Here is a 26382-nt window from a genome sequence, read left to right on the forward strand (position 1 = left end):
AGGGCTAGAGTGACAAAAAGGAGCCCTAACCACCCTGGAGACAATTGACCTGCACAGGTTAGGGTAGCTGTTGTAAATTAAACAAGTCCCTGCTTATCTAAACTGCTATGGGGACCTCTAACATATAGCCCAGAAACTAGAGATCATCTCAAGACATCTGTGGTTATCCCTCTGCACCATATCCTCTGCCTGTGAGCTCATCTGCTCTTCTCAGAGCCACCCCACAGAAGCCCACGCCAAAGCAATAGGCCTGTGTGATAAACAGACCCAGGTCCTGACAGTTCTGGGTTAAAAGATCTCATATGACCTGGAATAGAAATCCAGCACTTCTGAAAGGCATATTTCTCCTACAAGTACCTACAAGGAAGCCTGTCTGAATGACAATTTTCCCCAAAGACTAGAGATGCTTCAAAGGAAATTGTAAAAATAAATGCAATTAGTATGCAAAAAGCTAATTCTTGACCTAATAGCCAAGTAAAAATTCCCATTTGAGTCTAGCATTTAATTATCACATGCATTTTATGCTGTGCAGGCCCATATAGTCAAGTTAGCGGTCAGACTGAACATCAACCTTCCAGTGAACCAAGCTTAATGTACTAATGCCAGTAACTCCTTAGATATAATCCTGGCTTTGACATTGAATTGCTCTATTTTAAACAATTTACTTTGCCTCTCCACTCATTTTCCCCATCTCAACTTTAGAGTTGTTACCAATAGGCCTGTTGACTAATTATTGTTATAGACTTGTAAAGTACTCTGGATACTTAGGAAAACAATTAGTATTGCCATTAACAGGACTGATTCCAGGCACAGACAAAATAGGTGCATGTCTACGGCAGTTGCTGCTCAGATGACAAAACAAGTCGGGTTCTCTGCCCTTTTTTGCCCATGCCAGGGGGAAGATGGGTTGTGCTACTGCTACCAGGTTAGAGAGTGGGTATGGTGGTGGTGGCAGCTCCAGGCAGGCAGAGGGCAGACCTCTCCCTCAGGCATCCATCACTGTCCTGTTGTTCCCAGTTGCTCAGGTGTGGCAGGCATAGCAAAACCAGCTCTTCAGACTTGTCCCCCAGCTCCCCTTGCCCCCAGCCTCTTCCCTTTCTGGACTGCAGCAGTTCAGCTACGTGCCATTGGGGCAGCAAAACTCAGTATTGCCTACCCTTTTGACTACCTCCAAATATTACAGAGTACGGGTATTTATGTCAATCAATGAGTAACATTTGGAATAAGTGTGTGATTTAGATAATTAATGGTGCTTCAAGATTAATCAAAAACCTCTCTTTGAATGAGTATCCACCCCCTTCAGTTGTATAACCTGCTATTGTGATATTTTTTACACCCTGCTTCAAAATGCTAAGATGGTTCAGACAGACTGCTCGCTTTCCCAAGAGTGCTCAGCTCTTTCAGCATACCTTGTAAAGTGTCAATGAGTTACTATACAAAGCCCTGTTATATGGTCTTCATTCCTCTTTTTATTTTCTTGGAGATTTTCTGTTCTGGAGATCTATTTTGCTATAAAGCACATCTCCACTCTGTACACTACTGCTGGGACAGCAACACTACCAGCTTCCAGGAAACTAACAGGGCAGAGTTCAAGATGCTCTTCTAACTTATTTCAGACACATGAACCTCATGTACTGTAAGAAAGAGAAAAGTGTAGGTATTAGTGATATTTCTCATAAAGGGAACCAGATGTACTAGGATAAACATGTTGATGGCACAGTCAACAATCAGGAAGGGCTAATTACACCATGATGCTGCATCACACACATGCACATCCAGCTCGCCACTTCCTTGGTGGCAGCTACCAGACAAGCAGCAGACACTCTGCCTCATGGCTGTGTCCTCCCAGAAGACCTTTCAGTGACCAGACACCAGCAGCTTTTCCTCCTCTCCTTACATGAAAAGCTCCAAGGAAAGGCTTTCTTAGCAATTTTTGCAAGGCCTGGTGCCCCATCTGCCCCATCTGGCAGTAGATGAGGATCATCTACTGAGTATTCATTGTCATGAAGATCTCACTGTCTCTGTGGGACGAGACACTGGTCTCCTTTGGCTTCATGGTGGTGCCAGTGCTAATGAATAGGGTAGGGTGGGTCTTAAGGAATCCCATCAAACATTCAGGTTACCATCTATGAAGAGGAACAAAGACTTTAATAGTACACAGACCATGAATCTGTGCTATTACAAATTAGGATTCAGCCTTTAGTTTTCAATACTGGCATTTTTTAAAGACCTCAATCTAAATAAGTTGTGTGAATACTGTTGTTAAGCTGTTCCAGCTCAGAGAAGCTCTGTCTTGAGCAGTATTACAGACAGTATTTTTCCCTATTCCTTTTCTTCTTCTTTTATTAAAGTAATATAAATGATGTATTAATTATTTTAAATGACAAGAAATAAAAAGGGAAGATGAGATTCAAAGGCAATGATCTATGGGTCTTGATACTCAAGATTTGTGTATTACTTAATAACAACAATCAGTGAGTTTGTTTCAAGAAATTTTCTACTGTCAAATATGTCTGGCAATGTTAGGTGCTGAACATTTCTGCAGTTTCTACTACCGGAGTCAAAACACACATCAAACTACTTCAGCCTTTACTTGGTGGCTGAAAGGTCAGTAAGTAAATTTGCTTTCATTAATCTTTCTGAATCTCCCTGTGGAGAGCATAGGGACTCTTCCACTTCGGTTTCCTTATGCTGCTATATGACTGGATTTTCAGAACAGACATGCATTTAACATCAGCTTTGAAAATTCTTAATCATGATTTCGCAGGGAATGATGATGCACTTATCTATCTTTTTAACCACAGTGTGCCTAAGTTTCTGAAATATTAATCGCACGCTTATTTAGAGTATCCTGTAGTGAATGTCATTCTTGTCCTTTTAGATATGGACCAAATAAGACTCCTGGATTCGGAAAAATCTGAGCTCTGGGTATGTATATGGTTATGATTTTATTTATTTATATTATTTTTGCAACATTAATCCAACAAGAAAAAAAACCCTAATTCTTATATTACCCTTGGAAACATACAAAGCACTTAAGGTTAAAGAAGTACAGAAATACAAAGCACTTATGGCTAAAAAGACAAGAAAAAATTGATAGGGCTCAGAGCTTTGAAATGTAAACTGGTTAACACAGTGACAAGGTTATCATTGTTTTGCAAATCGTTTCAGAAATCGGCGCCGTTAACTTGTCTGAGATTAACAAATTTTCTTCCACTAACAGGACAGGCATCTCATAGTAATAACACCCATGATAACAGTCCCTACAGAACTCCTCTCCCAGGGAGTTCGGGGAGGCCTAGGAAAAAGAATTTTAATCAGATGTAGCTGTTTGTTGTCCTCATGTTGCTTACGGAAACCAAAGCACAGAGAGATGACACATTTTCCCAAGAGCAGGCAGCTGTCAGTCTAAGAATAGAGAAATGCCCTTGCACTACCTGAGTGCCAGTCCAGTGCCTTTGCCATGAGCTCATGCTTCCCTTTGAGATCCTCATGTGGGTAGAAGTAGTACCGGTGCAAACATCAGGGATTTGTTCATGGTAATGTATTTCTTCTATCCTTTAGGTAGAGGGTGAGAAAAAGCAATACAGGAAAAAAGTCAGCTGATATCCCCAAGAGCCTGACTGGCTGCCCATGCTGGACAGACCCGGTTCTGGAGAAGGAGGAATTTCAGAAAGCTTTCTTTGACCTTCTGCAGCACTGAAAATGGTGGATGTATCCCTGAGAGCACAGTACCCCTTCCGTGTTTTAATAGTCCAAGCAGGCCCTTGCAAAAGTTTTATGGACTAGCAGCCACAGAAACCAATTTTAGCGTGTTCAGGCCCTTTAAATGGAAATAAATTCAACATCTGCTATCAAAGGTAATCTTTCCTTACAAGTTGATACGTCATGTAAGCGTATAGCTTGTGTTAAATTGCCCCCTAGAGGAGACAAAACAGATGCAACAGAATAAATAAATGGAAACACATTTTAACAATTTTTTGAAAGAGCAGGAACGATAATGCGGTAGTGCCATACTGTTCTTTCAATAAATCAAGAAAGAAATCTCATTGTGCAGTAATCATTTTTTTTCCATTTTGCTTCAAGGGAATAAAAATCACATATTGTAAAATAAAATTATTTTATAGTTTCAAGATTAGGAGGCAAATCTTCATTGATCGAAGGTAGAGGTCTGTTTTTCAGATAGGGAGTCACACTCTCCACTTGTAATTACCTTTAAGGAGAACAGGATGAGTTTTTGATTAGAAATGGATTGCTACTGGTCAGACTCAACTCCTTCTGTAGTTACACATCCATTTAATTTGAAGATAGTATTTTAAAGCTTTAATGTGTCCTCTTACCATGCTTACTTGATAGATGGCTTTTGCAAAAAGAATGTCCTAGAAAACAAAACTCACTAGCTGTTTCAGCCCTTTGTTTTTGCCATAGGAATCTGACCAGATTTTTTAAAGTTTTCTGTTTTACAAAAAGGTTTCTTTGAATTTGAAATAATGGCTATGACGCTTACCTAGACCTTTTCACTGTTACCAAGTCTGCCTACCCATGCCAAAAAAAGAAACTAATAGCATTATGCACCTTAGGGTGAAATATGTGCTGTCAGTTGTGATACGGGCCATCTGCTTTCATTAAAAAAATGAAGTAGCCAATCAAAATATTCTAGTCTTTTGTAACCCCCTGAAAAATACATTTCTGTTAATTTAACTGATATGTTGTTTGTGTAGCACTAGCTGGGTGACCTCTTACCTCTCTGAAAGAGAGAGCTGGGCCTGTTTAGCCTAGGGAACAGAAGTGACCTCTCACCTCTCTGAAATGCCTGTACACCAATGCACGCAGCATGGGGAACAAACAGGAAGAAGTAGAGATCTGTGTGCAGTTGCAGGGCCATGATCTCATTGCCGTTACAGAGACATGGTGGGATAGCTCGCATGACTGGAGTGCTGTCATGGATGGCTACGTGCTTTTTAGGAAAGACAGGCCAGGAAAGTGAGGTGGTGGAGTTGCTCTTTATGTGAGAGAGCAACTGGAATGTATTGAGCTGTGCCTAGGGGTGGATGAAGAGCGAGTCGAGAGCTTATGGGTAAGGATTAAAGGGCAGGCTAGCATGGGTGACACTGTTGTGGGTGTTTACTACAGGCCACCTGATCAGGATGAGGAAGTCGATGAGGCCTTCTACAGACAGCTGGAAGTAGCCTCACAATCCCAGGCCCTGGTTCTCATGGGGGACTTCAACCACCCTGATATCTGCTGGAGGGACAACACAGCTAGGCACAAACAGTCCTGGAGGTTCCTGCGGAGCATTAGTGACAACTTCTTGACACAGCTGGTGGAGGAGCCAACAAGGAGAGGTGTGCTGCTGGACCTCGTACTAATAAACAAAGAAGGACTGGTGGAAGATGCGAAGGTCGGGGGCAGCCTTGGCTGCAGTGACCATGAGATGGTGGAGTTCAGGATCCTGCGAGGAGGCAGCAGGGCACCAAGTAGGATCGCAACCCTGGACTTCAGGAGAGCAAACTTTGGCCTCTTCAGGGACCTACTTGGAGGAATCCCATGGGTTAGGGCCCTAGAAGGAAGGGGTGTTCAAGAGAGCTGGTTAATATTCAAACATCACTTCCTCCAAGCTCAAGGGCGGTGCATCCCTGTGAGTAAGAACTCAAGCAAAGGAGGCAGGAGACCTGCATGGATGAGCAAGGAGCTCCTGGCAAAACTCAACCAGAAGAAGGAAGTATACAGAAAGTGGAAAGGGGGACAGGCCACTTGGGAGGAATATAGGAATGTTGTCAGAGTATGCAGGGAGGCAACGAGGAAGGCTAAGGCCCGTTTGGAATTAAATCTGGTGAGAGATGTCAAGGACAGCAAGAAGGGCTTCTTCAAATACATCAGTAGCAAGAGGAAGACTAGGGAAAATGTGGGCCCTTTGCTGAATGGGGTGGGTGCCCTGGTGACGAAGGATGCAGAGAAGGCAGAGTTACTGAATGCCACCTTTGCTTCAGTCTTTACTGCTCAGGCCAGCCCTCAGGAACCCCAGACCCTGGAGGCAAGAGAGAAAGTCTGGAGAAAGGAAGACTTTCCCTTGGTGGAGGAGGATCGGGTTAGAGATCATTTAAGCAAACCTGACACCCACAAATCCATGGGCCCTGATGGGACGCACCCACGAGTGCTGAGGGAGCTGGCGGATGTCATTGCTAAGCCACTCTCCATCATCTTTGAAAGGTCATGGAGAACAGGAGAGGTGCCTGAGGACTGGAAGAAAGCCAATGTCACCCCAGTCTTCCAAAAGGGCAAGAAGGAGGACCCAGGGAACTACAGGCCAGTCAGCCTCACCTCCATCCCTGGAAAGGTGATGGAGCAGCTCATCCTGGAGGCCATCTCCAAGCATGTGGAGGACAAGAAGGTGATCAGGAGTAGTCAGCATGGCTTCACGAAGGGGAAATCATGCTTAACCAATCTGATAGCCTTCTATGATGGAATGACTGGCTGGGTAGATGAGGGGAGAGCAGTGGATGTTGTCTACCTTGACTTCAGCAAGGCTTTCGACACTGTCTCCCATAGCATCCTCATAGGCAAGCTCAGGAAGTGTGGGTTAGATGAATGGACAGTGAGGTGGATTGAGAACTGGCTGAATGGCAGAGCTCCGAGGGTTGTGATCAGTGGCACAGAGTCTAGTTGGAGGCCTGTAGCTAGCGGTGTCCCTCAGGGGTCAGTACTGGGTCCAGTCTTGTTCAACTTCTTCATCAATGACCTGAATGAAGGCACAGAGTGCACCCTCAGCAAGTTTGCTGATGATACAAAACTGGGAGGAGTGGCCGATACACCAGAGGGCTGTGCTGCCATTCAGAGGGACCTCAACAGGCTGGAGAGGTGGGCGGAGAGGAACCTCATGAAGTTCAACAAAGGCAAGTGCAGGGTCCTGCACCTGGGGAGGAATAACCCCCTGCACCAGTACAGGTTGGGGGTTGACCTGCTGGAAAGCAGCTCTGCCGAGAAGGACCTGGGAGTGCTGGTGGACAACAAGTTAAGCATGAGGCAGCAATGTGCCCTTGTGGCCAAGAAGGCCAATGGTCTCCTGGGGTGCATTAGGAAGAGTGTTGCCAGCAGGTCGAGGGAGGTGATTCTCCCCCTCTACTCAGCCCTGGTGAGGCCACATCTGCAGTACTGCGTCCAGTTCTGGGCCCCCCAGTACAAGAGGGATGCGGCACTACTGGAGCAAGTCCAGCGAAGGGCTACAAAGGTGATTAGGGGACTGGAACATCCCTCTTATGAGGAAAGACTGAGAGAGCTGGGCCTGTTTAGCCTAGAGAAGAGAAGGCTGAGAGGGGATCTTATCAACGTGTACAAGTCTCTGAAGGGAGGGTGTCAAGAGGATGGAGCCAGACTCTTTTCAGTGGTGCCCAGCGACAGGACGCGAGGCAATGGGCACAACCTGAAACACAGACAGTTCCATCTGAACATGAGGAAAAACTTCTTCACTGTGAGGGTGACAGAGCACTGGAACAGGTTGCCCAGGGAGGTTGTGGAGTCTCCTTCTCTGGAGATATTCAAAACCCTCCTGGACGCAATCCTGTGCAACGTGCTCTAGGTAACCCTGCTTGAGCAGGGGGTTGGACTAGATGATCTCCAGAGGTCCCTTTCAACCTCAGCGATTCTGTGATTCTGTGAAATACAACATGTAAAAACAAGAAGCATTTGGGTAAATGGAGGTAGAAGAAATAAAGAAGAGAATCCATTCATAAATGGGCAGGCATTTGGCGGAAAATTCATCCCTGCTGAAAGCTTTTTGTGATGAATTTACATCAGGGTTGAATTTGGTTCCTTTTCTGGGAAACCACATAGATGTACATTGTCACATAAGCTAAAACAAAACATTAGTCATATTTCCTTACATGAGGTTAGGAAACTCGTTAATCCTTTAATGCGGTATTCTGGAAAAAAAGAAACAAACAATGCTGGCTGCTATAGATGTCAACATTCATGAACCATGACTATTTTACCAAAATACAGCAGCAACATTACTGCAGATTGCAAATGACTAGACTCTTAAAAAAACAGGGGAAGTGGGAGATCCTAAGGTCTCTGATAGACAAACGGCAACATAATAAATTAATTGGCTATACTTGCTACCTTCCCCTGATATCTGCTCTGCCCTTCTGATGGATGTTGCTACCCTCAAGGCAGGGAAATCTGATACACTATTAATTAGTCCCCAAATTGCTCTAAGTTTCCATATTCAAGAAAGATGATTCATTTTTCAATATACCTTAACATAACGGGCTCTGGTGTTCCAGGAAAACCCTCATGAATGGATTGGATGCCCCTTGTACAGGGGTGGATCACCTGATATGGATTTTATAAGTTTCTTCTGTGTTGAATTTTAAAAACAGAATTTACAAAGTTAATTACAGTATTTATTTCTGTGTTTGCCTATCAGTCTTTTAACATTGTTTTCTAATGTTAGTAGTTGTTGCAACAGAATTACACTGTTGCTATATTTGTGAATAAAGACCTGTTCTAAATTGTACCCCCCTCATTCATCTATGGGACTAGAGGAACATATCATTTTGAAACTTAAAATAATAATTCTAAGTATAACTCTGGAGCCCACAGTCTATTCTGAAATATATTTATCTTTGTAATTACTTCAGTCCTGGCACCCATGGCAACATAGGGCAATTGACATCCTTCAGAACAATAGCCGAGTATAAGCACTTATAAATGCTTGCCAGAACATGAATATAGAAAGAGCAACGTAACAAAGAATGTCATCTCGTAAATCTGATGCAGAAAACACATTATCATCATTCTTATGATTCATGAGAACTGCATAATATTTTGATGGGAGCATTTCTAGAATTGTATATAGTATCTCTCTCCTGCCTCTACACATTGCAGTTATGGAGAGTTTATTATTGTGGTAATGAGAAAAATGAGTTAAGGAGTACATTTCGCAAAGCATTAAAATAGAACCATAACATCAAATTGGTGTGAGCTGCTGTAGAAAATGCATAACAGAATGCCATCAATTTAGCCTTATCCACGACTTTGCTGTGAAGTTATCTCATGTTTCCACACAAGCTAATTTGAACTGAGCTTTATTTGAGAGATTTTATCCAACCTTCTCCTTTTAGCAATATACTCACTGGTTCCTACCATTCAGCAATACGAGCACTCTTCGAAATCTTTCACAAAGTACTGTGGGAAATGCTGCCTATTCTTTCTAGGAACTAGAGTGGAAGTCATTGTAACACAGCAACTCGTTACCATTCTCCATGCTCTAGTGAGGTTCTTAGTCATCATTTGTACCATATGTACCAAATATTGACATTCATTAAATTCTCCCTGCTAACTAAACAAAAGAGTATCACTGTCTTCACAAAGTGAGAAAACAGCTGAAATGCCATCAGGCAGCACCTCAGCTAGGACGGTTTATGATGCCATTGCACTTCTCAAGTCAAATTAGGCGGCTCCAGGATGCACGTGGCTCCTGCCTTATCAGTATGAGGTAATACAAGTTATCTAGGAGCATGTACACTCCATAATGGCTTTTATTTTGTGCTGTAGAATGGGATTTCAAAATCTAAGCATTAAATCTGGGGGATGGTGGCATAAAGAAATGTGGGTAGAGCAATGCAGATGACCAGCTAGCTGTTGGCCTTCATCTCCTCCCTCCTCCCCCAGTAATCTTTGAGCTCATTAGACAACTTAGCAGAGGGGTAGAACAGAGACAACAAATTCCCATGGATGAAAATTGGTGGTTCAGTACAGGAGGGAGAGATCCTGTTAAGGAAGCTGGAGACAGCTCAGCCCTTATTCTTTCTGAGATACCACAGCCAGCAAGCCAGTATCATGTATGTCACTCCAAAAAATCCAGTATATATACCGCCTCCTCCCTAGACAGATAATATGGGGATAGCAAAAGGAGAGAAGCTAGAGATACTGTGGAGAGGTTTAGGGACTATAGGCAGAAATGAGAAGTTTTGCTGTGGGAGGGAACATGAGGGATCTGGAGTTATTGTAATGAGAAGGAATAGAATTTGTGAGACGGAAATTTGTAGAAAATTAGGCTTCAGTTCCTCTGGCTGTGATGAAGAATCTTATCCTGTGTTTCTGCCTCCTGTAGTTTTTTGTCAAAATATGAACAGGACATAATAGGTACATCTGTCTGTTGGTGTACTCCCATGACCATGGCAATATGGTCCAAGAGCACACTGGCACTGAATGGGCGTCCCTTGCGCCAGCCGTTCACTTCTGCCACACCAGGTTCAGCAACCACAATATTGCAGGGCAAGCTGGATCTGCTTGCTGACCTGGCTGGAAACTAGCCTTATCAAAGAGAGGAGTTAGCTGACCTGTGCCAGAACTAGCGCTAGAGCTGAAAAAAGAAAGGTGATGGGGACACGCAAACACACAGGACAGTGAATAACATCCTGCAGTTAGATTGACTTCAGTCAATTGTGAAACCACCAGGCTAATGTACACAGAGAAAAGCAACAGCTCTAAGAGCTAAACTGCTGCATTGCTCTTGTTCAGGGACTAGGGATATGGACTCTGGTTCCTTAGCCATGGAGCCTGGTCCATCCACAGCCGCTTCTCATCTTCTGCATTTCCCCACAAGGGGGAACTCTTGGAATTACAATATCATGGTTCCTGCACTGCTCTGAACCAAGCACCAGAGGCGAAGCTGGGCTTACTGCTTGCAAAAAGCACAGACAGCTGAGATAACCAGCCATGAGAAGTATATATTGTCAAAAGACAACGATCTGTGTAAATGCACTACATGCTACTACATGCACTACGTGCTACTTTTTCTCTGACACAAATCTGAGGGTAATATTACTACAGTGAGTGGACACTCTTAGAGCTACATGAAATACAAGCACAGGAGAAATCAGGATCTGAGATCTGCCGTACGTATCAGTGCTCTTTTGGATGCTGGTCAGATCTAGTGAGGAGTCAGCACGGACTGTGTCCACCAACAACGTGAAAGGCTGCGTGTTGAATGGGACAACCCGCCTGTTACTGTGGCACAGCAGGCTAACAAACCAGCCAGGAGTGGTAACTCAGGAGTTCTGGGAATGCCTACATTTATCGAATAAATCTCTTTTGATGTCACATTCCATCACCTCTGCCTTTCCCCGAGGGAAATCAGAAAGAGCAATAATAGGCAATATTCATTTATATAAACGTCTCTGAAACAGATGTTGAAGGCCTGCTAACAGACAGCATATGTAGCACATTTCATAAACAATCCACAGACTTGCATAAGAAGCTAACACATCATAGCTTGTAAAGCTATATATATGCGTAGCTTACACAGAGTAAGTGTGAATTACTAAATACAGTCTTTTCATCAACTTACACCCACTGCTTTCTCCCAGCAGCAGGAACATAAATGTGATTCTGTGTGCTCCTGTGCTGTACTGGTGCTACGGGTAGTATGCCCGTATCATTGCACACCTTCACAGCGAGTCTGAAATGACCTTGAGACTGGAGGTATTTCCCCCGAGTCTGTATGTTGCCGGACACCCCCAGTAGTGCTGAATTAATTGTCCCTGTGCTGTGTCCTACCTGGAGCCCACGGAGGTGGCCTGCGCGGCCAATCCTCATTCCTAGGGCAACTCTTGCACTGACCATGTCTGAAGCCCTGCAAGAGGCTCCCTGGCCCTCAGACATACTGTTCTCAGGGAAAATATAATGTTCCCAGCGTGTAAATCAGCAAACTAACCCTCTCCAACACAACAGCTTCTGTCAATCTCTGCCAGGTCCCAGGGGCACCCCCCCCACCTGTCCCTGTCCCCCCAGGCCTCCCCCACCCCCAGCCCTGGTCCCATCTCAGCCCAGCCCGGGGCCATCAGTCACTGCCCTGAGATGTCGCAGCGGTGCTGGCTCCAGCCCCGCCACGGTCAGCCCCTGCCCAGCCACGGGCCCCCCTGGACCCCACCATGGCCCCACAGTGGTGCCTGACGCCCCCCAGGGCTGGGGCTGCCCTGGCTCCCCTGGGGCCCTGCTCCCTCAGGGTGGAGGGACAGGCCCTGGTGGCCAGAAGCAGCCCTGCCCCACTGGGAGCCCCCAACACCAACCCCAGGAGCCGCCGGCTCTATATACAGTGTCTTTCACATAAGTTAGATACTATTTCTTTGTTTTGTTTGTTGCCCCTAAACCGCTTTTTCCCAGCGCCGGGTCCACATTTCTTTAGCTGACCATTGCAGAGTTGTTTATAGCTGTGGGGTCTCTGGGGCCAAGCCTGTGCCCCAGCCCTTATCACCCCATGCCTGCGCTCCTCTGCGCCACTGCCGCTGCCTCCGTTTCACCAGGCCTGGGCTATTGCACCAGGTCTGCACTTCTCTACACTGCATCATTGTGTTAAAGTCATAAATATCTCATTCTACATCAAATAACTGCCTGTTACCTCTATCTACATAGAACTATGGTTGCACCACACAAAGATAAACAAAAGTAAAATAAATTAGCCACAGATGCCTAGTCAATTAGAGAAAATGCTATCACAGCTGAACCAAATGAAAGAAAGCTACAGGCAGGTCAAGAGAAGTTCAGACAAAGCAAGCCTGACAAACCTGTCCTGAGGCCTTGCAAACTCAGTACAAAGCTTATAGCCTGTTACTGAGAATAGCAATACTGTATTACAGAGCTACATGGTTACAACAAAGACGAGGCTCCAATTCCTAGATCTGTACGTCCTGAATGCTATTTTTCTTTCTTCTCTCTGTGAAAAAAAACCATCTTCCTTCTCTAGCTCACCAGGTCAAGTCACCAGCACTTAACTTCTCCTTCATCTGGGAGTAATTCATCCTGTCCCATGGGAGTCTGCTCATATCTTAGCCAACTAGTCCCACCATCTACAAAATGAGAAAATGATCCTGATGGGATCGCCACCCATCTGTAGCCAGGTAGAGCCTTCTAGGGCAAGCCAATGTGTCTTCGTACTGAATCATTCCTGAGAGGTCGAATAAGAAAAAGAGGATCAGATTCTCCTTCAGTATTAACCAGCATAGCTTCACTGAGATTAACGACAATTGATTTTATGACAGATACGAGAACCATTAAATATTCTTTTGTTCATGTACAGCTGGAATTTTTACTTGCAATTCTGCCTTTAAAAAATCAATATTTTTTGAAATTATGACTAGATGCAAAGGGCAGCTTTCTGGTCTCAGATCCACTCACAACCTTGCCTGGAACAGGAGTCTGCTCCTGCGGGACTGTGCAATGGCTTCATCCTCCTTACCTGCACAGTCACTGAGCACAAATCCCATATCAGAGCATTTGAATTCCCTGCTTGAATACTCAGTGCCTCATACAGATCTAACAAACTATGGAGGAGGAGGAGGGCATTTCTGAACAACAGTCCATGATTTAGTTCTTTGTCATTTGGAATTTGAAGCCACAGATTTTCTGTTTTGATTCAGGTATACTAAAAGTCATTAAAAATATTCAGCTAGAATGGCAAAATATATGCAAATCTGTGGATGTGTTTCTGCCCTCATATGACTCACCTTTTCTTTTCCATAATTCTCCTCTTACCATTGTTTTACCAGAGAAGAAATTATCTGCTCACTTTAATAATTGTATCATCCATAAGAATGCTAATTAATAACTCTGAGCTGCTATTACCAGTTCAACAGTCTAAATAGTCCAAACCAGGAAGTCTATCTGCTGGCTTTTTCAGTTTGCTTCCTTACAAAGCACTGCATGAAGAAACTAGATGTTGACGTATTACACCCATTCCATAATATCACAAAGAGATCGTCAAAGTGTGACAAGATACAGTGTTTGGAGTCATCGTAACAACATTTAATTTAGCAATGGAAGCACTTCCATATTTTTTTTTCTGAAGTACTGCTGTTATGGCAACCAGGGCCCAGCTGGTATGCTAGGGTCACTGATGAATAAGCAAGCAGATTGAATTTATCTCTGTACCCAGATATTAAGGAGATAGTGTGGACTACATACAGTATCTTTCTCTGGGCAGTGAAATCTTAAATCATTTTGCATGCCAAAATGACTACATAAAAAAGAGAGAAATGTCCTTGCCCTCTTTTCAGACTGCATGGTATTACAAGACGAGGCTTGGACTAGAGATTTTCTGAAGTAAAAAACTGCTGGATAAAAAACTGCCAGAACGTGGAAGACCATATGTTTGAACGACAGACCAACAGAGTCCAACAGATGCTGAACCATAACTAACAGAGGTTATCTCCCTGCTCTGCTCACAAACTTTTGCTTTGGATTAATAGTCACTATGGAATTATACTGATATACTTGTACAACCAATGGTAAAACTGGGGAAACTAACTTGTGTGAACAAGCCCCTACATTTGGCTGCCTTTACCCATTTGGTTGTCCTCTTGCCCCAGAGGAGATATCCCCTTTGAGAACACCTTCTGCTGCCAGGGATCTCAAGGCACTCACTGAGGACTAATTGATTTTTCCACATACGTAGCAGGCTGCCAGCTGTCAGAGAGAGCCAGGAGGACCTGACAGGTACTCCAGGCTATCCTGTAACTTAGGCCTGAGGAAGGACTAAGAACAATTTGTTGCAGATAGGTCAGTAAAGACAGATTAAGGGCCTTGCCATGGGAAACTTGCAAGCCAAGTTTAAAACTTAAAAGAATTAATTGACTTGATGCAAGAATATTTTTTGCAAATGTTTTATTTTTCTGTCAATCAAAATTGCCTCATCTTTCCAAGTATATTTTAGGACTGTGATAAGATATATATAAAAAGAGCAATTAACTGTAATGCATTTTAATTGTTCAGTAAGTTTGATCAGTATCACAGTTAAAGTGCCTAGTATTTAAAACATCAGAGGCGACAGCAACAATGTAGTAAAATCCCTCAGGCATGAAAAAGGATATTATCTACATTATGGATCTACTGAAGTTAATAGGAGTTTTGGCTGAGTAACAACTCAGTAAAGACCATAGCCATAATTATTTATATGAAGAAACATAATCTTTGCTATTTCTGATAATAACAGAATGACAGAAAGCCTCATATATGTACTTTGAATGCTGAATGCCCCTCTAAATATTTTAATCCTGAAATACAACAATAAAAAAGATACAGAGCTGGGCCTCCTCTGAACATGCTTATTCTGGAGTAACTGTTAAAATATGTGAAGTTTCTTTGAATCAAATCTACTTACAGATACCAGAATCTTATTTAATTTAGCATCTCTCCTTTATCTTCTGAATTGGTAAAGCAAATGTTATGATCAACAATGAAGTTAAATCAACTTCTACTCCAAATTCTTCATACTGCTCTGAGAGCTTGGGGAGCTGAAATTGTCAATAATCAAATCAATCAAACCCTAGCCAAGATCTATGGCAATCTCAGGCCATAGTTTCATCTTGCACTGCCTTCCCTATAGTCCTGGCACAGAGTGGGACAGGGAGGAGCTGTCGGTTTATAATGAATTCCAGCAACCAACTGAAGGTCTCTGTAAAGCAGTAACTGCTAAAGTGGATATAATATAAAGTCTGGATATAGATTATGTAGTACATACTTATATAGTATACAAATATAATATATAGATCTCTATACACAAACAAATACATATGAAAAGATAAATCCTGACCTCTATATAAAGATTGCCTAGGTTTCTTTGAGCGTCTACGACATTGCGCCATTTATTATCCTGTGAAGCTCTTGTCTTGTGTGAGACTGAGAATACTAAATAAGATGCAAAAACTTACAAACTTTATTATGCATTGATCCCAAATCAATGTCACTCCCTTTTTCTACTCACTATTAAGTTTGTTTTTCCTTCAGTCACTTATTATAGACAGGCTCTGTGGAATTCCATGGAAATGTACCAAGCTCATTAAAACCAAGAGCGCTCCCTCTTCCACTTGCTTCGTTAGCTAACTTTGTAGCTTTGGATAGAAAAACTGACCAGAGTCATCTAGCATGGTGTGTGTTCACTGGAAACCAATACTGCATGTTACTCAGTATGGGACCACACATTATATTAGAACTGATTTTTCAAAGTTAACAAGTGCCTGTTCTTCCATTAAGTTCCACTGGCATCTGTAGGTGCTTTTCTCCTATGAAAATCAAATCCTGGATGCATTTTTTTTTCCTTGAGTTACCACATAAAAACACATTCTTATTAACAAATATATGTAAAAATGCTGTACAACCATGCCAACAGTTATAAATTATTTACTTTTACAAATTTTTAACTAACAGCTACATTTGAGAGTCTTTTTTTATCCCTTTATATCCAAGTCTTCCAGTTTTCTTGTTGAAGATGGATTTAAAAAGCACAAATGTCTTTAAAGGGTGAGGATATGAATAGAATATATGGCCAAGACAGTTTAAGACAGTCCTACTTTTCGAGTGAAATTTCTGCTGAGCAGCACTTTGGGTATGCATGATTTAGAATTGCTGGGGGTTAACTCAGGAACTTTTCAGACACCTTTCCTTTGCTCCTGATCACCTGTAGCAGATGGCCAGAGTGCTACCTCTTACTTTTCAGGTTACATATACTCACTCAGATTATTCTGTTTTCTCCATTCTGGTATTTCTCAATGACATGGGTTTTGATTAAAGGTCAACCAAAGTCAGTTGAAGGACTTCCTTTGATGTCAGTAGACACTGGAGTGAATATATTTGTAAATTGGCACATCTCTCTGTCTTCTCTTTCTGTCCCATTCCCATATTACAAAAATCACATGAATCAATTTTTCATTCCATTAATGAGAATTATTGTTCCAGGTTTTGTCTACACCCTTTGCTTCATAATCTTCCATTTAATTCTGCTTGCTGATTTTCCTCCTTCAATTGCTCCCTGAATTTCTGTACAGACAGTTAAGTACACTAATACTCTGCATTATTTGTATTCAGTTACAAAACAATCCATCTTTGGTCTTCTTTCCTTGCTGGATGGTTTCCATGGTATTTGAGAGAAGCTGCTCTGTCACTAATCATGCTAGGTTTCTCTGGGCAGGTAGCCATGGAAGGGCCTGGAATTAAACTCATCTCATGTGCTGGAATGTAGATGAGATTCAGGACTAGCCCTCTTAGCCTCTAGTTTCAGGAACTTTCTAAGCAGGCACACATGAGCAAAATATTTTACTTATTTTAACTTATGACTTAAACAAATGTTTTGGGGGTTCAGCATTTCACAACAAGTTTTCTAATTGGTGATTGCTTCCTGTATTGTTTAAACACATCCAAAATTTAAGTCTAATGCTAGAGAGGGGTTTCAGTATTTATTGCTACAGCTTAGCTCACAAACTGAAGTTACTGAGTCTAAGTTGTGGAGACTGGCTCTCCCTGGACAGCAGCAGCCTCAGTTTCCCCTGCACTGACTCCACTGCCCCAGGAAGATAAAGAAGGGAGACCGGAGTAGTACTTCCCTGAAGAAAACACAAGTGATACTCAGCCTTTTCATTCTGCAGTGCAGTCATCAGTCAGTCAATCAGCACAAGTACAGTTCTACACCTACCAGAGCACATTGCCTCTCTCAAATAATTGGCAACTGGGCTTATCTGCCAAGGAGAAGGGGATGTAAGGGCCTTATAATGCAATCTATAGTTATCCTGCCACTCTACCAATAGAAATAAAACAAATTTTACAAGAATCTCTCAGACACAACCATATTCACAACTAGCATATAATTTACTTTCAAATGGTACTACTTTCTGGAAGTTCCTCCTCCTGTCTAAACTTTGCCAAACAAAAGAATGAACATTAAAAAAAATTACTCTGAGAGGCTCACTAACTTTTCAAATTGGTTTCTTGTGTTTTAATAGTCACTATTGACTCTTACTGGGGGAACAAGTTCCTAATGCCGGCAGAGGTAGTCTTCTATAGAGCATTCAACCTCTTCAACATGGTTCATTAACACAGCCAAAAGTCAATTTTTGTGATCATCATTTCAGAGAACATCCATACTTGTAAATCACTTGCCATATCTGAGGAGATCACGCTTGGAAATTATATGAGCATCTTGACCCAAGAGAATCTGTCACTAGTCCATTCTGTTTCAGGCAAAGTGTGCACTTTTTCACCAGATTTCTTTGGAGAGACAACCACTAACAGAAATTCAGTTAGACTCAGTACTTTTCTAAGAAGTTACATTACAAATACTTTATCCGCTTTTAATCTTTTTACACCATACTTAACTGCCTATAAAGCAGTCAGATATGACTTTATGGATCTGCTGGGCCATAAAATAAAAAAGTGGTGTTATTAAAATAAAATGCAATGCAAGCGACCACAGTACATAATCACATGCCTTTACTGCCAGCACACAACCACTCCCAATATTTCTTATTTTAGTACTTTATACTTTTACTCCTGCAGATTTTCCCCAAATGTGCTCTCAAGTAATTTGCTGCATTAAATTATGCTGATCCTTCTTCTTTTCAGCATCCCAAATGGAAAATGTTGTGAAAGAGAGACATCAGACCTGTTGATCAAAGGGACGCTTGTTTAAGAAACTGGTAATTAAGTTCATAACGATTGAAACAGTTTGTCCGCTCCTCCACTGGTTTTCTTTTTGCTGTTGAATATATGGTAACTCAGTGTTGTGGCAATAGGAAAAGCAGGGCTGGAAGTTGACAGAGGAGAGGAAATTCATGGCTGGGGCTCCGTGGTATACTGAGGACATGGGTGAGAGGAGAAATGGTAGCATGGGACAGAGAGGGGTTGGAGTAATGACAATAAGGGTAGGAATGGGCTGGAGAGCTCCAGGATAAACTTTGTGCTTTTGGGTGGAAAGACAACTATGCTAGGAAAAAAATTCAGGGGAATTTAAGTAGAATAATAAACTAGGGTTCTGCAGTGAGAGGCTAGAACTGCCAACTAGTCTGTAGTAAGAAGTGTGGGGGAAGATCACCAAGCACAGAGGACAGAGATTCACCCATGAAATTCTGTAGTCTCCTTTTCAAGACTGCCAGCTCTTCCTCCTCCCACCTGATTTTTTACTCTACTGCCACAATTTTTTTTCCTATTGAAAATATGTGGCCTCACACAGAGACTGAAATAGACCTCATAGGGAAGGAACTGCTAAGGGAAAGCCAAAAGTGTATATCGCATTTATACAAAAATGTGATGGAAAAATATCTTGCAGAAAGAATGTGAAGAGGCCAAAAGTACAGTTATAATTTGTTTTGCCTTTCAGAAACTTTAGACCATGCCAGATTACTCTCTTGAAGAACAGAGATATATTTCACCCAAAATTAAGATTTAAACATGTAAACTGAGAAAGTTAGCATTCTGGATTTTATAATACTAGATTATCAAAGGTTTATGTTCCTTTAAAAAAAACAAGTGAATGTGATTTTTTGTGTTTCTTATTTGTAAAACATGCAAAAATGTCTTTTTTACAATCCTATATTTTCATTTACTATACTGGACACTTTAAATTATGCTAAAATCTCTGTATGTGATCATATGAAACTTCAGATCCCAACAGCTGAGAGGCTCTTGGGTAAACTTAAAACTTACTTATTCTTATGTAGCTGATTAGAGTGTGTACAGTATTTATAGTACAACAGAGCAGGCAAATGAGAGTAAGTGGAAGAGTGAGTGAAAACTGTGTGAGAGGAGCACTGACGTTCTATTTCAAAATATGCAAGTGTTGGCAAGCATAGCAATTTTAAACCTCACTCCCTCTTTTCATAATTCTTCCTACTGAATTTTCTATAGCAAACAAAAGAAACAGTCTTTGTTTCCATAGGATAATGAACTTGAAATCCCAGAAATTAATCTTGAATCCCCCAGTTTATGCATTTTTAGTGCTGCTCTGGTTACCATAAAACCATGGGTGTTTTGGTTTTTACTTCACAGAGATCAAGAATTAATTTCCATTTCTTCTTCATGTATGCTATTTTAGAGAAGGGATCAAATCAAGACCACATTTCTTAAAATATGGCCTATAAATGCTTACAAATGCATAGTATTCATTCTATTATTAGAGTATGCACAGAAGAGTAGCTGCAATTCTATATTATTCCATTAAGAACCTCCCTTTTCAAATGTGTTAGTCATTTAAAAGTGAGATGGGAGTGCCCTCTTGTGTTTAAGTAAGAATGATCTGGCCATTTTGAATGGTCATCCCATTCAAAATTACAAAGTGGGGAAAATTTACCCATTCCTGTATTGAACATGGATATCTTCAGCTTGCTGGAGGTCAGATCTAAATGTCTGATCAGTGTTGCAAACCAGATTGCTTATGAGTACAAACAAGACTTCAGCCTCATATCTTCTCATGCAGCTTCTTACAGCACACTTCTGCTTCACCAGCTCTTCTGCCCCAGCCTTCAGAAAACTCACACTGTGTGCAGGCCCACTGCCCCATCCCACGCAGGGTGTGGAAGAACATGGGCAAGAGCCACAAGCTGCCCTGGTGCATACTGTTCCCTCCCAGTGCCTGAGAGGTGTGTTATGCCTCTGTTGCAGAAATGTGGGCTCAAGTAAGAACAAGTTATTGCAGATCCTAGCTTGGTCTCTGGTAACTTGAAATGGGGAGAAGGGAGAAGAGGGAGGGATTGAGCTGGACCCTCAGGCATCCTGGGAGGGCAGGACATATGTAATTTCTTAGGCTGCTTCTGCCTACAACCAGTCTGGTGGGCTAGATAAAGCCTTCTAATGCTCGGACACCTCTAATATAGTATGTATTAGTTATGGTGAAGCTATCTTGTTTTATCCCTTATTGCATGTAAGAGACTGATCCTACAGTCAACCTGTGTCATGGACTCCCATTGCAGTGGAAACTGCTTAATTATGCTAAAAGCTGCAGGATCTTCAAGAGAAATGAATTAACAAGTGAGATCTGTTCCTCTCTTCATATCTACTTATGCAAGAGTAAGTGCATGCCTGAGTAACCTATGTATATCGCTTATTCCTCAGGAGAAAGAAAAATGAAAGAAATTTGACAAAACAGTGGTTATAAATGCTGTGTTGGCACAACGAACTAGCATCATTTCAAGTAGATTATCTGATACTTAAGGTAACATAAAGCATCACAATCACTTTGTGATGAGCTTCCCACTCCAATAGTGCTTATGAAGTTTCTTTTCCATTTTTGTAAAATAGAACACCATCATCAAAGGATTTTTTTAGTGCAGGTGACACAACTTTTGGCATACTGTGGTAACTTCTGAAATCTTCTTAGCTTTTCTGTTGTTTTAGAAAAATAGAGGATTGCTTCACATGATGTTTTATATCCTCTGCTCCTACTAAATCCAACAGAGAGGCCATATCACACTGAGTCCATGTATCAGTGGCCTATGTACCTGGCCCTGTAGCCAACGTGTCAAGAAAAAGCTGCTGGAGGACTCTTTTCCCTATGGATGTAATATGTCAGGAATTGCCATGGGCTAAGTGGGATGACCGCAGTTAGAAGAGGCCATGTCAAGACCAAAACACAGAAGGATGCCTACAAGAGGACCTAGGATGGTATCTCCCATGGATGGTCTGGGAGGAATGAGGAGAAGAATATGAGAATGTAGGTGCTCCTGCCACTGGTACCAAGTGTCCTATATACTGTGGTGCAGAGTCCCTGACAAGGAAGGAACTTGATCCCCTAGCAAGTGTATGATACCTCTAAGGAGAATGGCAAGACTCAACGTGCCTGTATGCTACCAGCTCTTTTCATCTTGGTCATAACTTCAGTCTATGGCAACCTGCACTTGCCAAGACTACACAATCACTCTGGCAACTGTGCCAGCTCCCCACAGGAAGTTACCTGCACTATAGCAAGTGTTATTACTTTGCACTGTGCCTGCAACTACTAGGGACATTCACCAGCCTCTCCATCTGCACATCTGGCATCCTGAACACCCCTACTCAACACCAGGCTGCCAGCTGGCAATGGGCTGCTTGCCTTTCCCAAGACCAGGGAGTGGCCATGCCTTTTTATATCTGGAAAAATACCACAGCCCTCCACCATGGTCCTACTACTTGTGCTTCTCCAGGTGAGGTTGAAGGGCAACTGCTCTTCCCTGGTGGCCTGCTCTGAGATCACCAGCAGTCTGTGAAAACTCCCCCAGCATTGTTTGCTGAGAAAGAATAGAGAATATCAGTGAGTCTGTCTCCTGGTCATCTATTCTTGACTCTCAAGAGTGGCCTGGCTTGGGGATCCCCAGGGAGGCTGATGGGAGCAGAGTGAGCTCTGACACTCTGGTAACAATTGGAGATTAAGGAGATTCATTTCTATAATAGCCCTGAGCTCAAGCTTCACATCACAACTTCTCTGCTCTGCATGGTCCCTGAATTCAGAAAAACTGCTTGCTCACAGGACATTGCCTCTAGCAGGGCAATTGCTTCCTTCTCACAGGTACTGAACCACATAACTAAATCACATCTATAAATTGCATATTCTGTAGACAGGAAGAGCATGTTCTCTGAGCTGACAAGGAGTGGCAGTCTTGTGCCACATTTTCTCTACACAATATATGCAGAACTGAGGGTCAGAAAACAGGATGGCCTTGTTCTATTCCATTGTCCATCCAGCAGCTGACCAGAGACCGTGCAACTTCTGAAATGCCCGGGACTTCCTGCCTGTTGCCCAGAGAGCCTCAGTGACTTCCTTTGAGGGAACAACTCTAATGGCTGATTTATGTTTTTTAAGGAATGTTACCATGGTTATAGGATTAACTATGCTGCCATCCTCTTTCTGATCTTTACAAATACAGCACTCCTACCTCCAAAAATCAGACAGACTAATCTTACATATCCTAGGGCAGAGGCTATAGCACCCTGTGTATCAACTGTCCATATCCAAGCAATTCAATTGTATTCAGATACTTACAATTTCTCTTTCAATACAAGAGTAAATAGTAGCACACAGGAGGTAAACAGATTCTTAAACCCTCAATATTGTTTATTTTAATGGCAGAATTCTTGTATTCAGGCATAGTCAAATAGGTGCTACACTGTGTTTTGGAGGGTTTGAGGGTGAGGTTTCACATCACATTTAAAGCTGCCTAAATATTAGCTGCTGTCAAGGGAGATCACCCTGCTCAACCCTTCCCCACTCCAGAGTGTGTGCTCCCACCACTTCCCTTCCGTTAAATCTAGTGGTTATGTGGTCACGGTATGAGTCAGTTCAGGTGGCTGACCTGCCAGAAAACTAAAGCTACAAAAAAGTTAATTGCTTTCTATCACACCAGATAGTTGTCTTGTAGCAGCGTGATCATTAGCCCATAGTGGTGACAGGGGAGGAGGGGAGAACAAAGCCACCTCTTTCAGCAGCAGCTCATAAGATCTACTTAGCTGTAAAGATAAAATACACCTGTAGAAAGTGTTTGATCTCTCCCTGTGTGTGAAGAACTGAGCTGCTAAGAGCAAAATAAGATGCAAAATCCTGCTAAAACACTGTCCTATTGCTTAAAAATAGCAAGGGAGTCTTGCTATTTTTAAGAACAACACAGAAACAAAATATCTAGAATAAAAAGGATTTGAAAAATACCCGTGTCTACACAAGTTTACTACATGAAAAGACCTGTGCACAGTACAAAGAGAAGCCTGATGCAAAATTAAACTTATTAAAGTTAATATATTAACATTGTAGATAATGCTGTTACTTTTTCTTACATCTTTACTATGTTTAAAAAAATCTTTGTATGCACTTTTATATGCATGCTATGGGTAAAATAATCTGTATGCATATTTTATTTTCTTGCTTTATCAAATGAAACATTCCAGCCAGCTAAAGAAGTTTCCAAGAAATCTCTGCTTCAAAGACAGTGCCTCCTTCTTACCCAGAGATCTGTACTTATCATTTCCAGATTCAATTCCAGATGATGGAATGTAGTTTTACAACTTCTGTTTTGTTGTAATAGTTCACATGGCACTTGGTTATTGAAAGCTGAAAATGTGTTGTTTTTCCTGGTTTTGTATAGGGTGTAATTATAAACTATTTTAATTATAATTGTAAACAAACCTATGAAAAAGTGCAATCTTAAGAACAGTGTTGTTTAAAAAAATCAAATACCCAGCAGGCTTGTCTTCTGTAAGAATGAGATACAGCCTCTCATTAAGGAATGCAAAGATATTTTTCCTACTTAAGTTGAGTTTGACACTCAATTTGTTAAGGCTATATGAGAGAGAAACCTTTTTTCCGTATTTGGCTTTTTCCTCCTGTTCATAAAATTATAAACTGTTTTAATACAGAGTTTTCTAAGAATATTATTTGAAAAAAAATTTTTCCCCATAAATATCTACCACCTTCAATGGTAGATTAAGGACAATGTAATGTTACTTCAATGTAATTAAAGAAAATATGTGTAACTGGAAAATCATTTATAGCAAGCATTTGCCTATCCTTATGGCCATGCTTACTTAAGAGGTTTGTTAACAAATGTCCTGTGGATAAACATAAGTTTCCTACAGGAAATTTCCAACAACATAGCTATTTAATTGCAGGTCTCAATATCATTGCTACAACAAAATATTTCAGGCACAAATATTAGTATTAGGAAAAGTATGACCTATCCAGCAGTTTTTAAGCATTTTCCCTACTCATGACAGAGTCATCTATCAAATAATTATTAAAAAAGGTTTGTTACCTTCTCTGGTACTACTGAAGTTAATTTGAACACCTATAAGATGCTGAAGAATCTAACAGGCTACCATAGAAAATACACTATGTCCAAGACATACTTTAAAACACAGAGTTTCAAGATGTTCAGGAACACACAGACTTACTATCTTTTTGTGTATGCATTACCAAATGAAGTATTTGTGAGAGGAATGCTATATAAGGACTATACATGAAGATATTACATTAATGAATGAAGTGACTGCAAATGTTATTAAACTTAGCTGTGCCCCTGAACAATGAGCAGAATATTAAATAGCAGAGCTTGCTCTGCTCCCATCTTTTCCCAGTACTCCTATTTCAATACTTTCATCTCATCTGAGCCTGTTAATCTAATCTCTCTAGGGTGAGCAAAAAAAAAAAAAAAAAAAAGATAAGCAGTAACTATATAGCAGTCAAAAGAAGCAATCTTTCAGTAATATGCTGTTTATGGAAAATAACATAGAAGAGATCTGAGCACTGAGAGACAGATAATGTTCCCAAGCATTAACAATGACTCAGATTGAGATTTTCCTCATAAGTATTTTGGGGGATACTGAAATGCTACTGTAGTTCAAGATAATGACAGCTTCTCCTGTTAAACAATAAAATAGTTATGGTAACGCATTCCTGGAGACATCACAGAAACTTATCCTGGTAAACAGAGAAAAACAGTTAATTTAACTTAAAATTCTTAATATTAACTAGTTTGCTTGTCATAACATGCCAACTTTAATTGTTTCTTTTAAGTAACTAAATGCAGAGGGTTTGGGTTTTTTTTTTGGTTGCATAAAACTTAATTAAGCTTTACCATTAATTTTAGCCATATATAAACTGATCAGATTATGACAATAAACCAAATAGGTCTGTATCAATGACCATTGTACATTTAGATACTCTCTTTGCAGAAGAAACAAAAAACAAATATCCACCACAGATGTACTCAACTTCAGAAAGGTAAGCTGCATAAAAATGAAGATGCTTATTAAAAACAAAACTAAAAGGAACACCTATAAGCGTTAAATACTCACAAGTATGGTATGGTATGAAGACAATCTGAGAACACTATCTTGAAGGCATAAAATCACCAGTCAAGAAAGATTTAAAAAAGGACAAAAGGGCCAACATAAGTAAATGCCAGAATAAAGTAAATGCCACTATACAATAACATATCCCTTTTCAAATACATGGGGTGTAGGAAGCCTGCCAGGGTATAAAAGGAATATTCAGAGAAAATTAGGCCATGCAATTGCATTAATTTTTTGCTTCTGTGTTCAGTATGGAAGATTGGGGGAAGTTTCCCACCCCAGACCCCTTCTGAGGCATTCATCAGGGAAGTTGCTCCAAACTTCCTGAGGACATTGCTGTTTAAACAGGACCAGATAGTATTCTAGAGGAACCAAGACGAAATATTTGAACTAGAATATTACTAATTGTGGTATGTAAGCAAGCTTTCACTTAAAATTGATCTTGTACCAAAGAATGGAAAGTAGCAAACATGATTACAACATTTTAAAAAGGTTCTAGTGAAATCCAGGAAACTACAGCCCACTAAGCCTGACATCTATACCAGACAAATAATAGGAGCTCATAATAAAAAATAGAGTTAGTAGAACTTGAATAAATATGATCTATACGGGAAAAGTCAGAACACTTTTTGTAAAGTTAAGTCAAGCTTCTTATCAGCAAGCATGTGATAAGGGAGGTTTGCAGATATAGTGCATGGGTTTCCAGAAGACTTTCAGCAAGACTCTTTTTTAGGGAAACTAAGCAGACATAGGATGAGAGGTTGAAAGATAGGAAACAGAGGGTAGAAGTAAATGGTTCATTTT

The 26382-nt window shown here is 41.3% G+C and overlaps 1 long non-coding RNA gene across 2 annotated transcripts in view; it reads right to left on the minus strand.

The window, feature by feature from the left end:
* The window catches only part of LOC136991683 (uncharacterized), a 120080-nt gene that overhangs the window by 91668 nt on the left and 2030 nt on the right, over nucleotides 1-26382 (minus strand). The window contains exon 3 of one of the 2 annotated variants that reach the window (XR_010883903.1): nucleotides 2991-3558. The exons of the other annotated variant lie outside the window; for it this stretch is intronic. This is a non-coding gene — a long non-coding RNA (uncharacterized lncRNA). Of the gene's footprint in view, nucleotides 1-2990; nucleotides 3559-26382 lie in introns of those variants that run through there. 2 annotated transcript variants of the gene reach the window in all.

This window comes from Apteryx mantelli, chromosome 3, assembly GCF_036417845.1.
Source record: "Apteryx mantelli isolate bAptMan1 chromosome 3, bAptMan1.hap1, whole genome shotgun sequence".
Lineage (NCBI taxonomy): Eukaryota > Metazoa > Chordata > Aves > Apterygiformes > Apterygidae > Apteryx > Apteryx mantelli.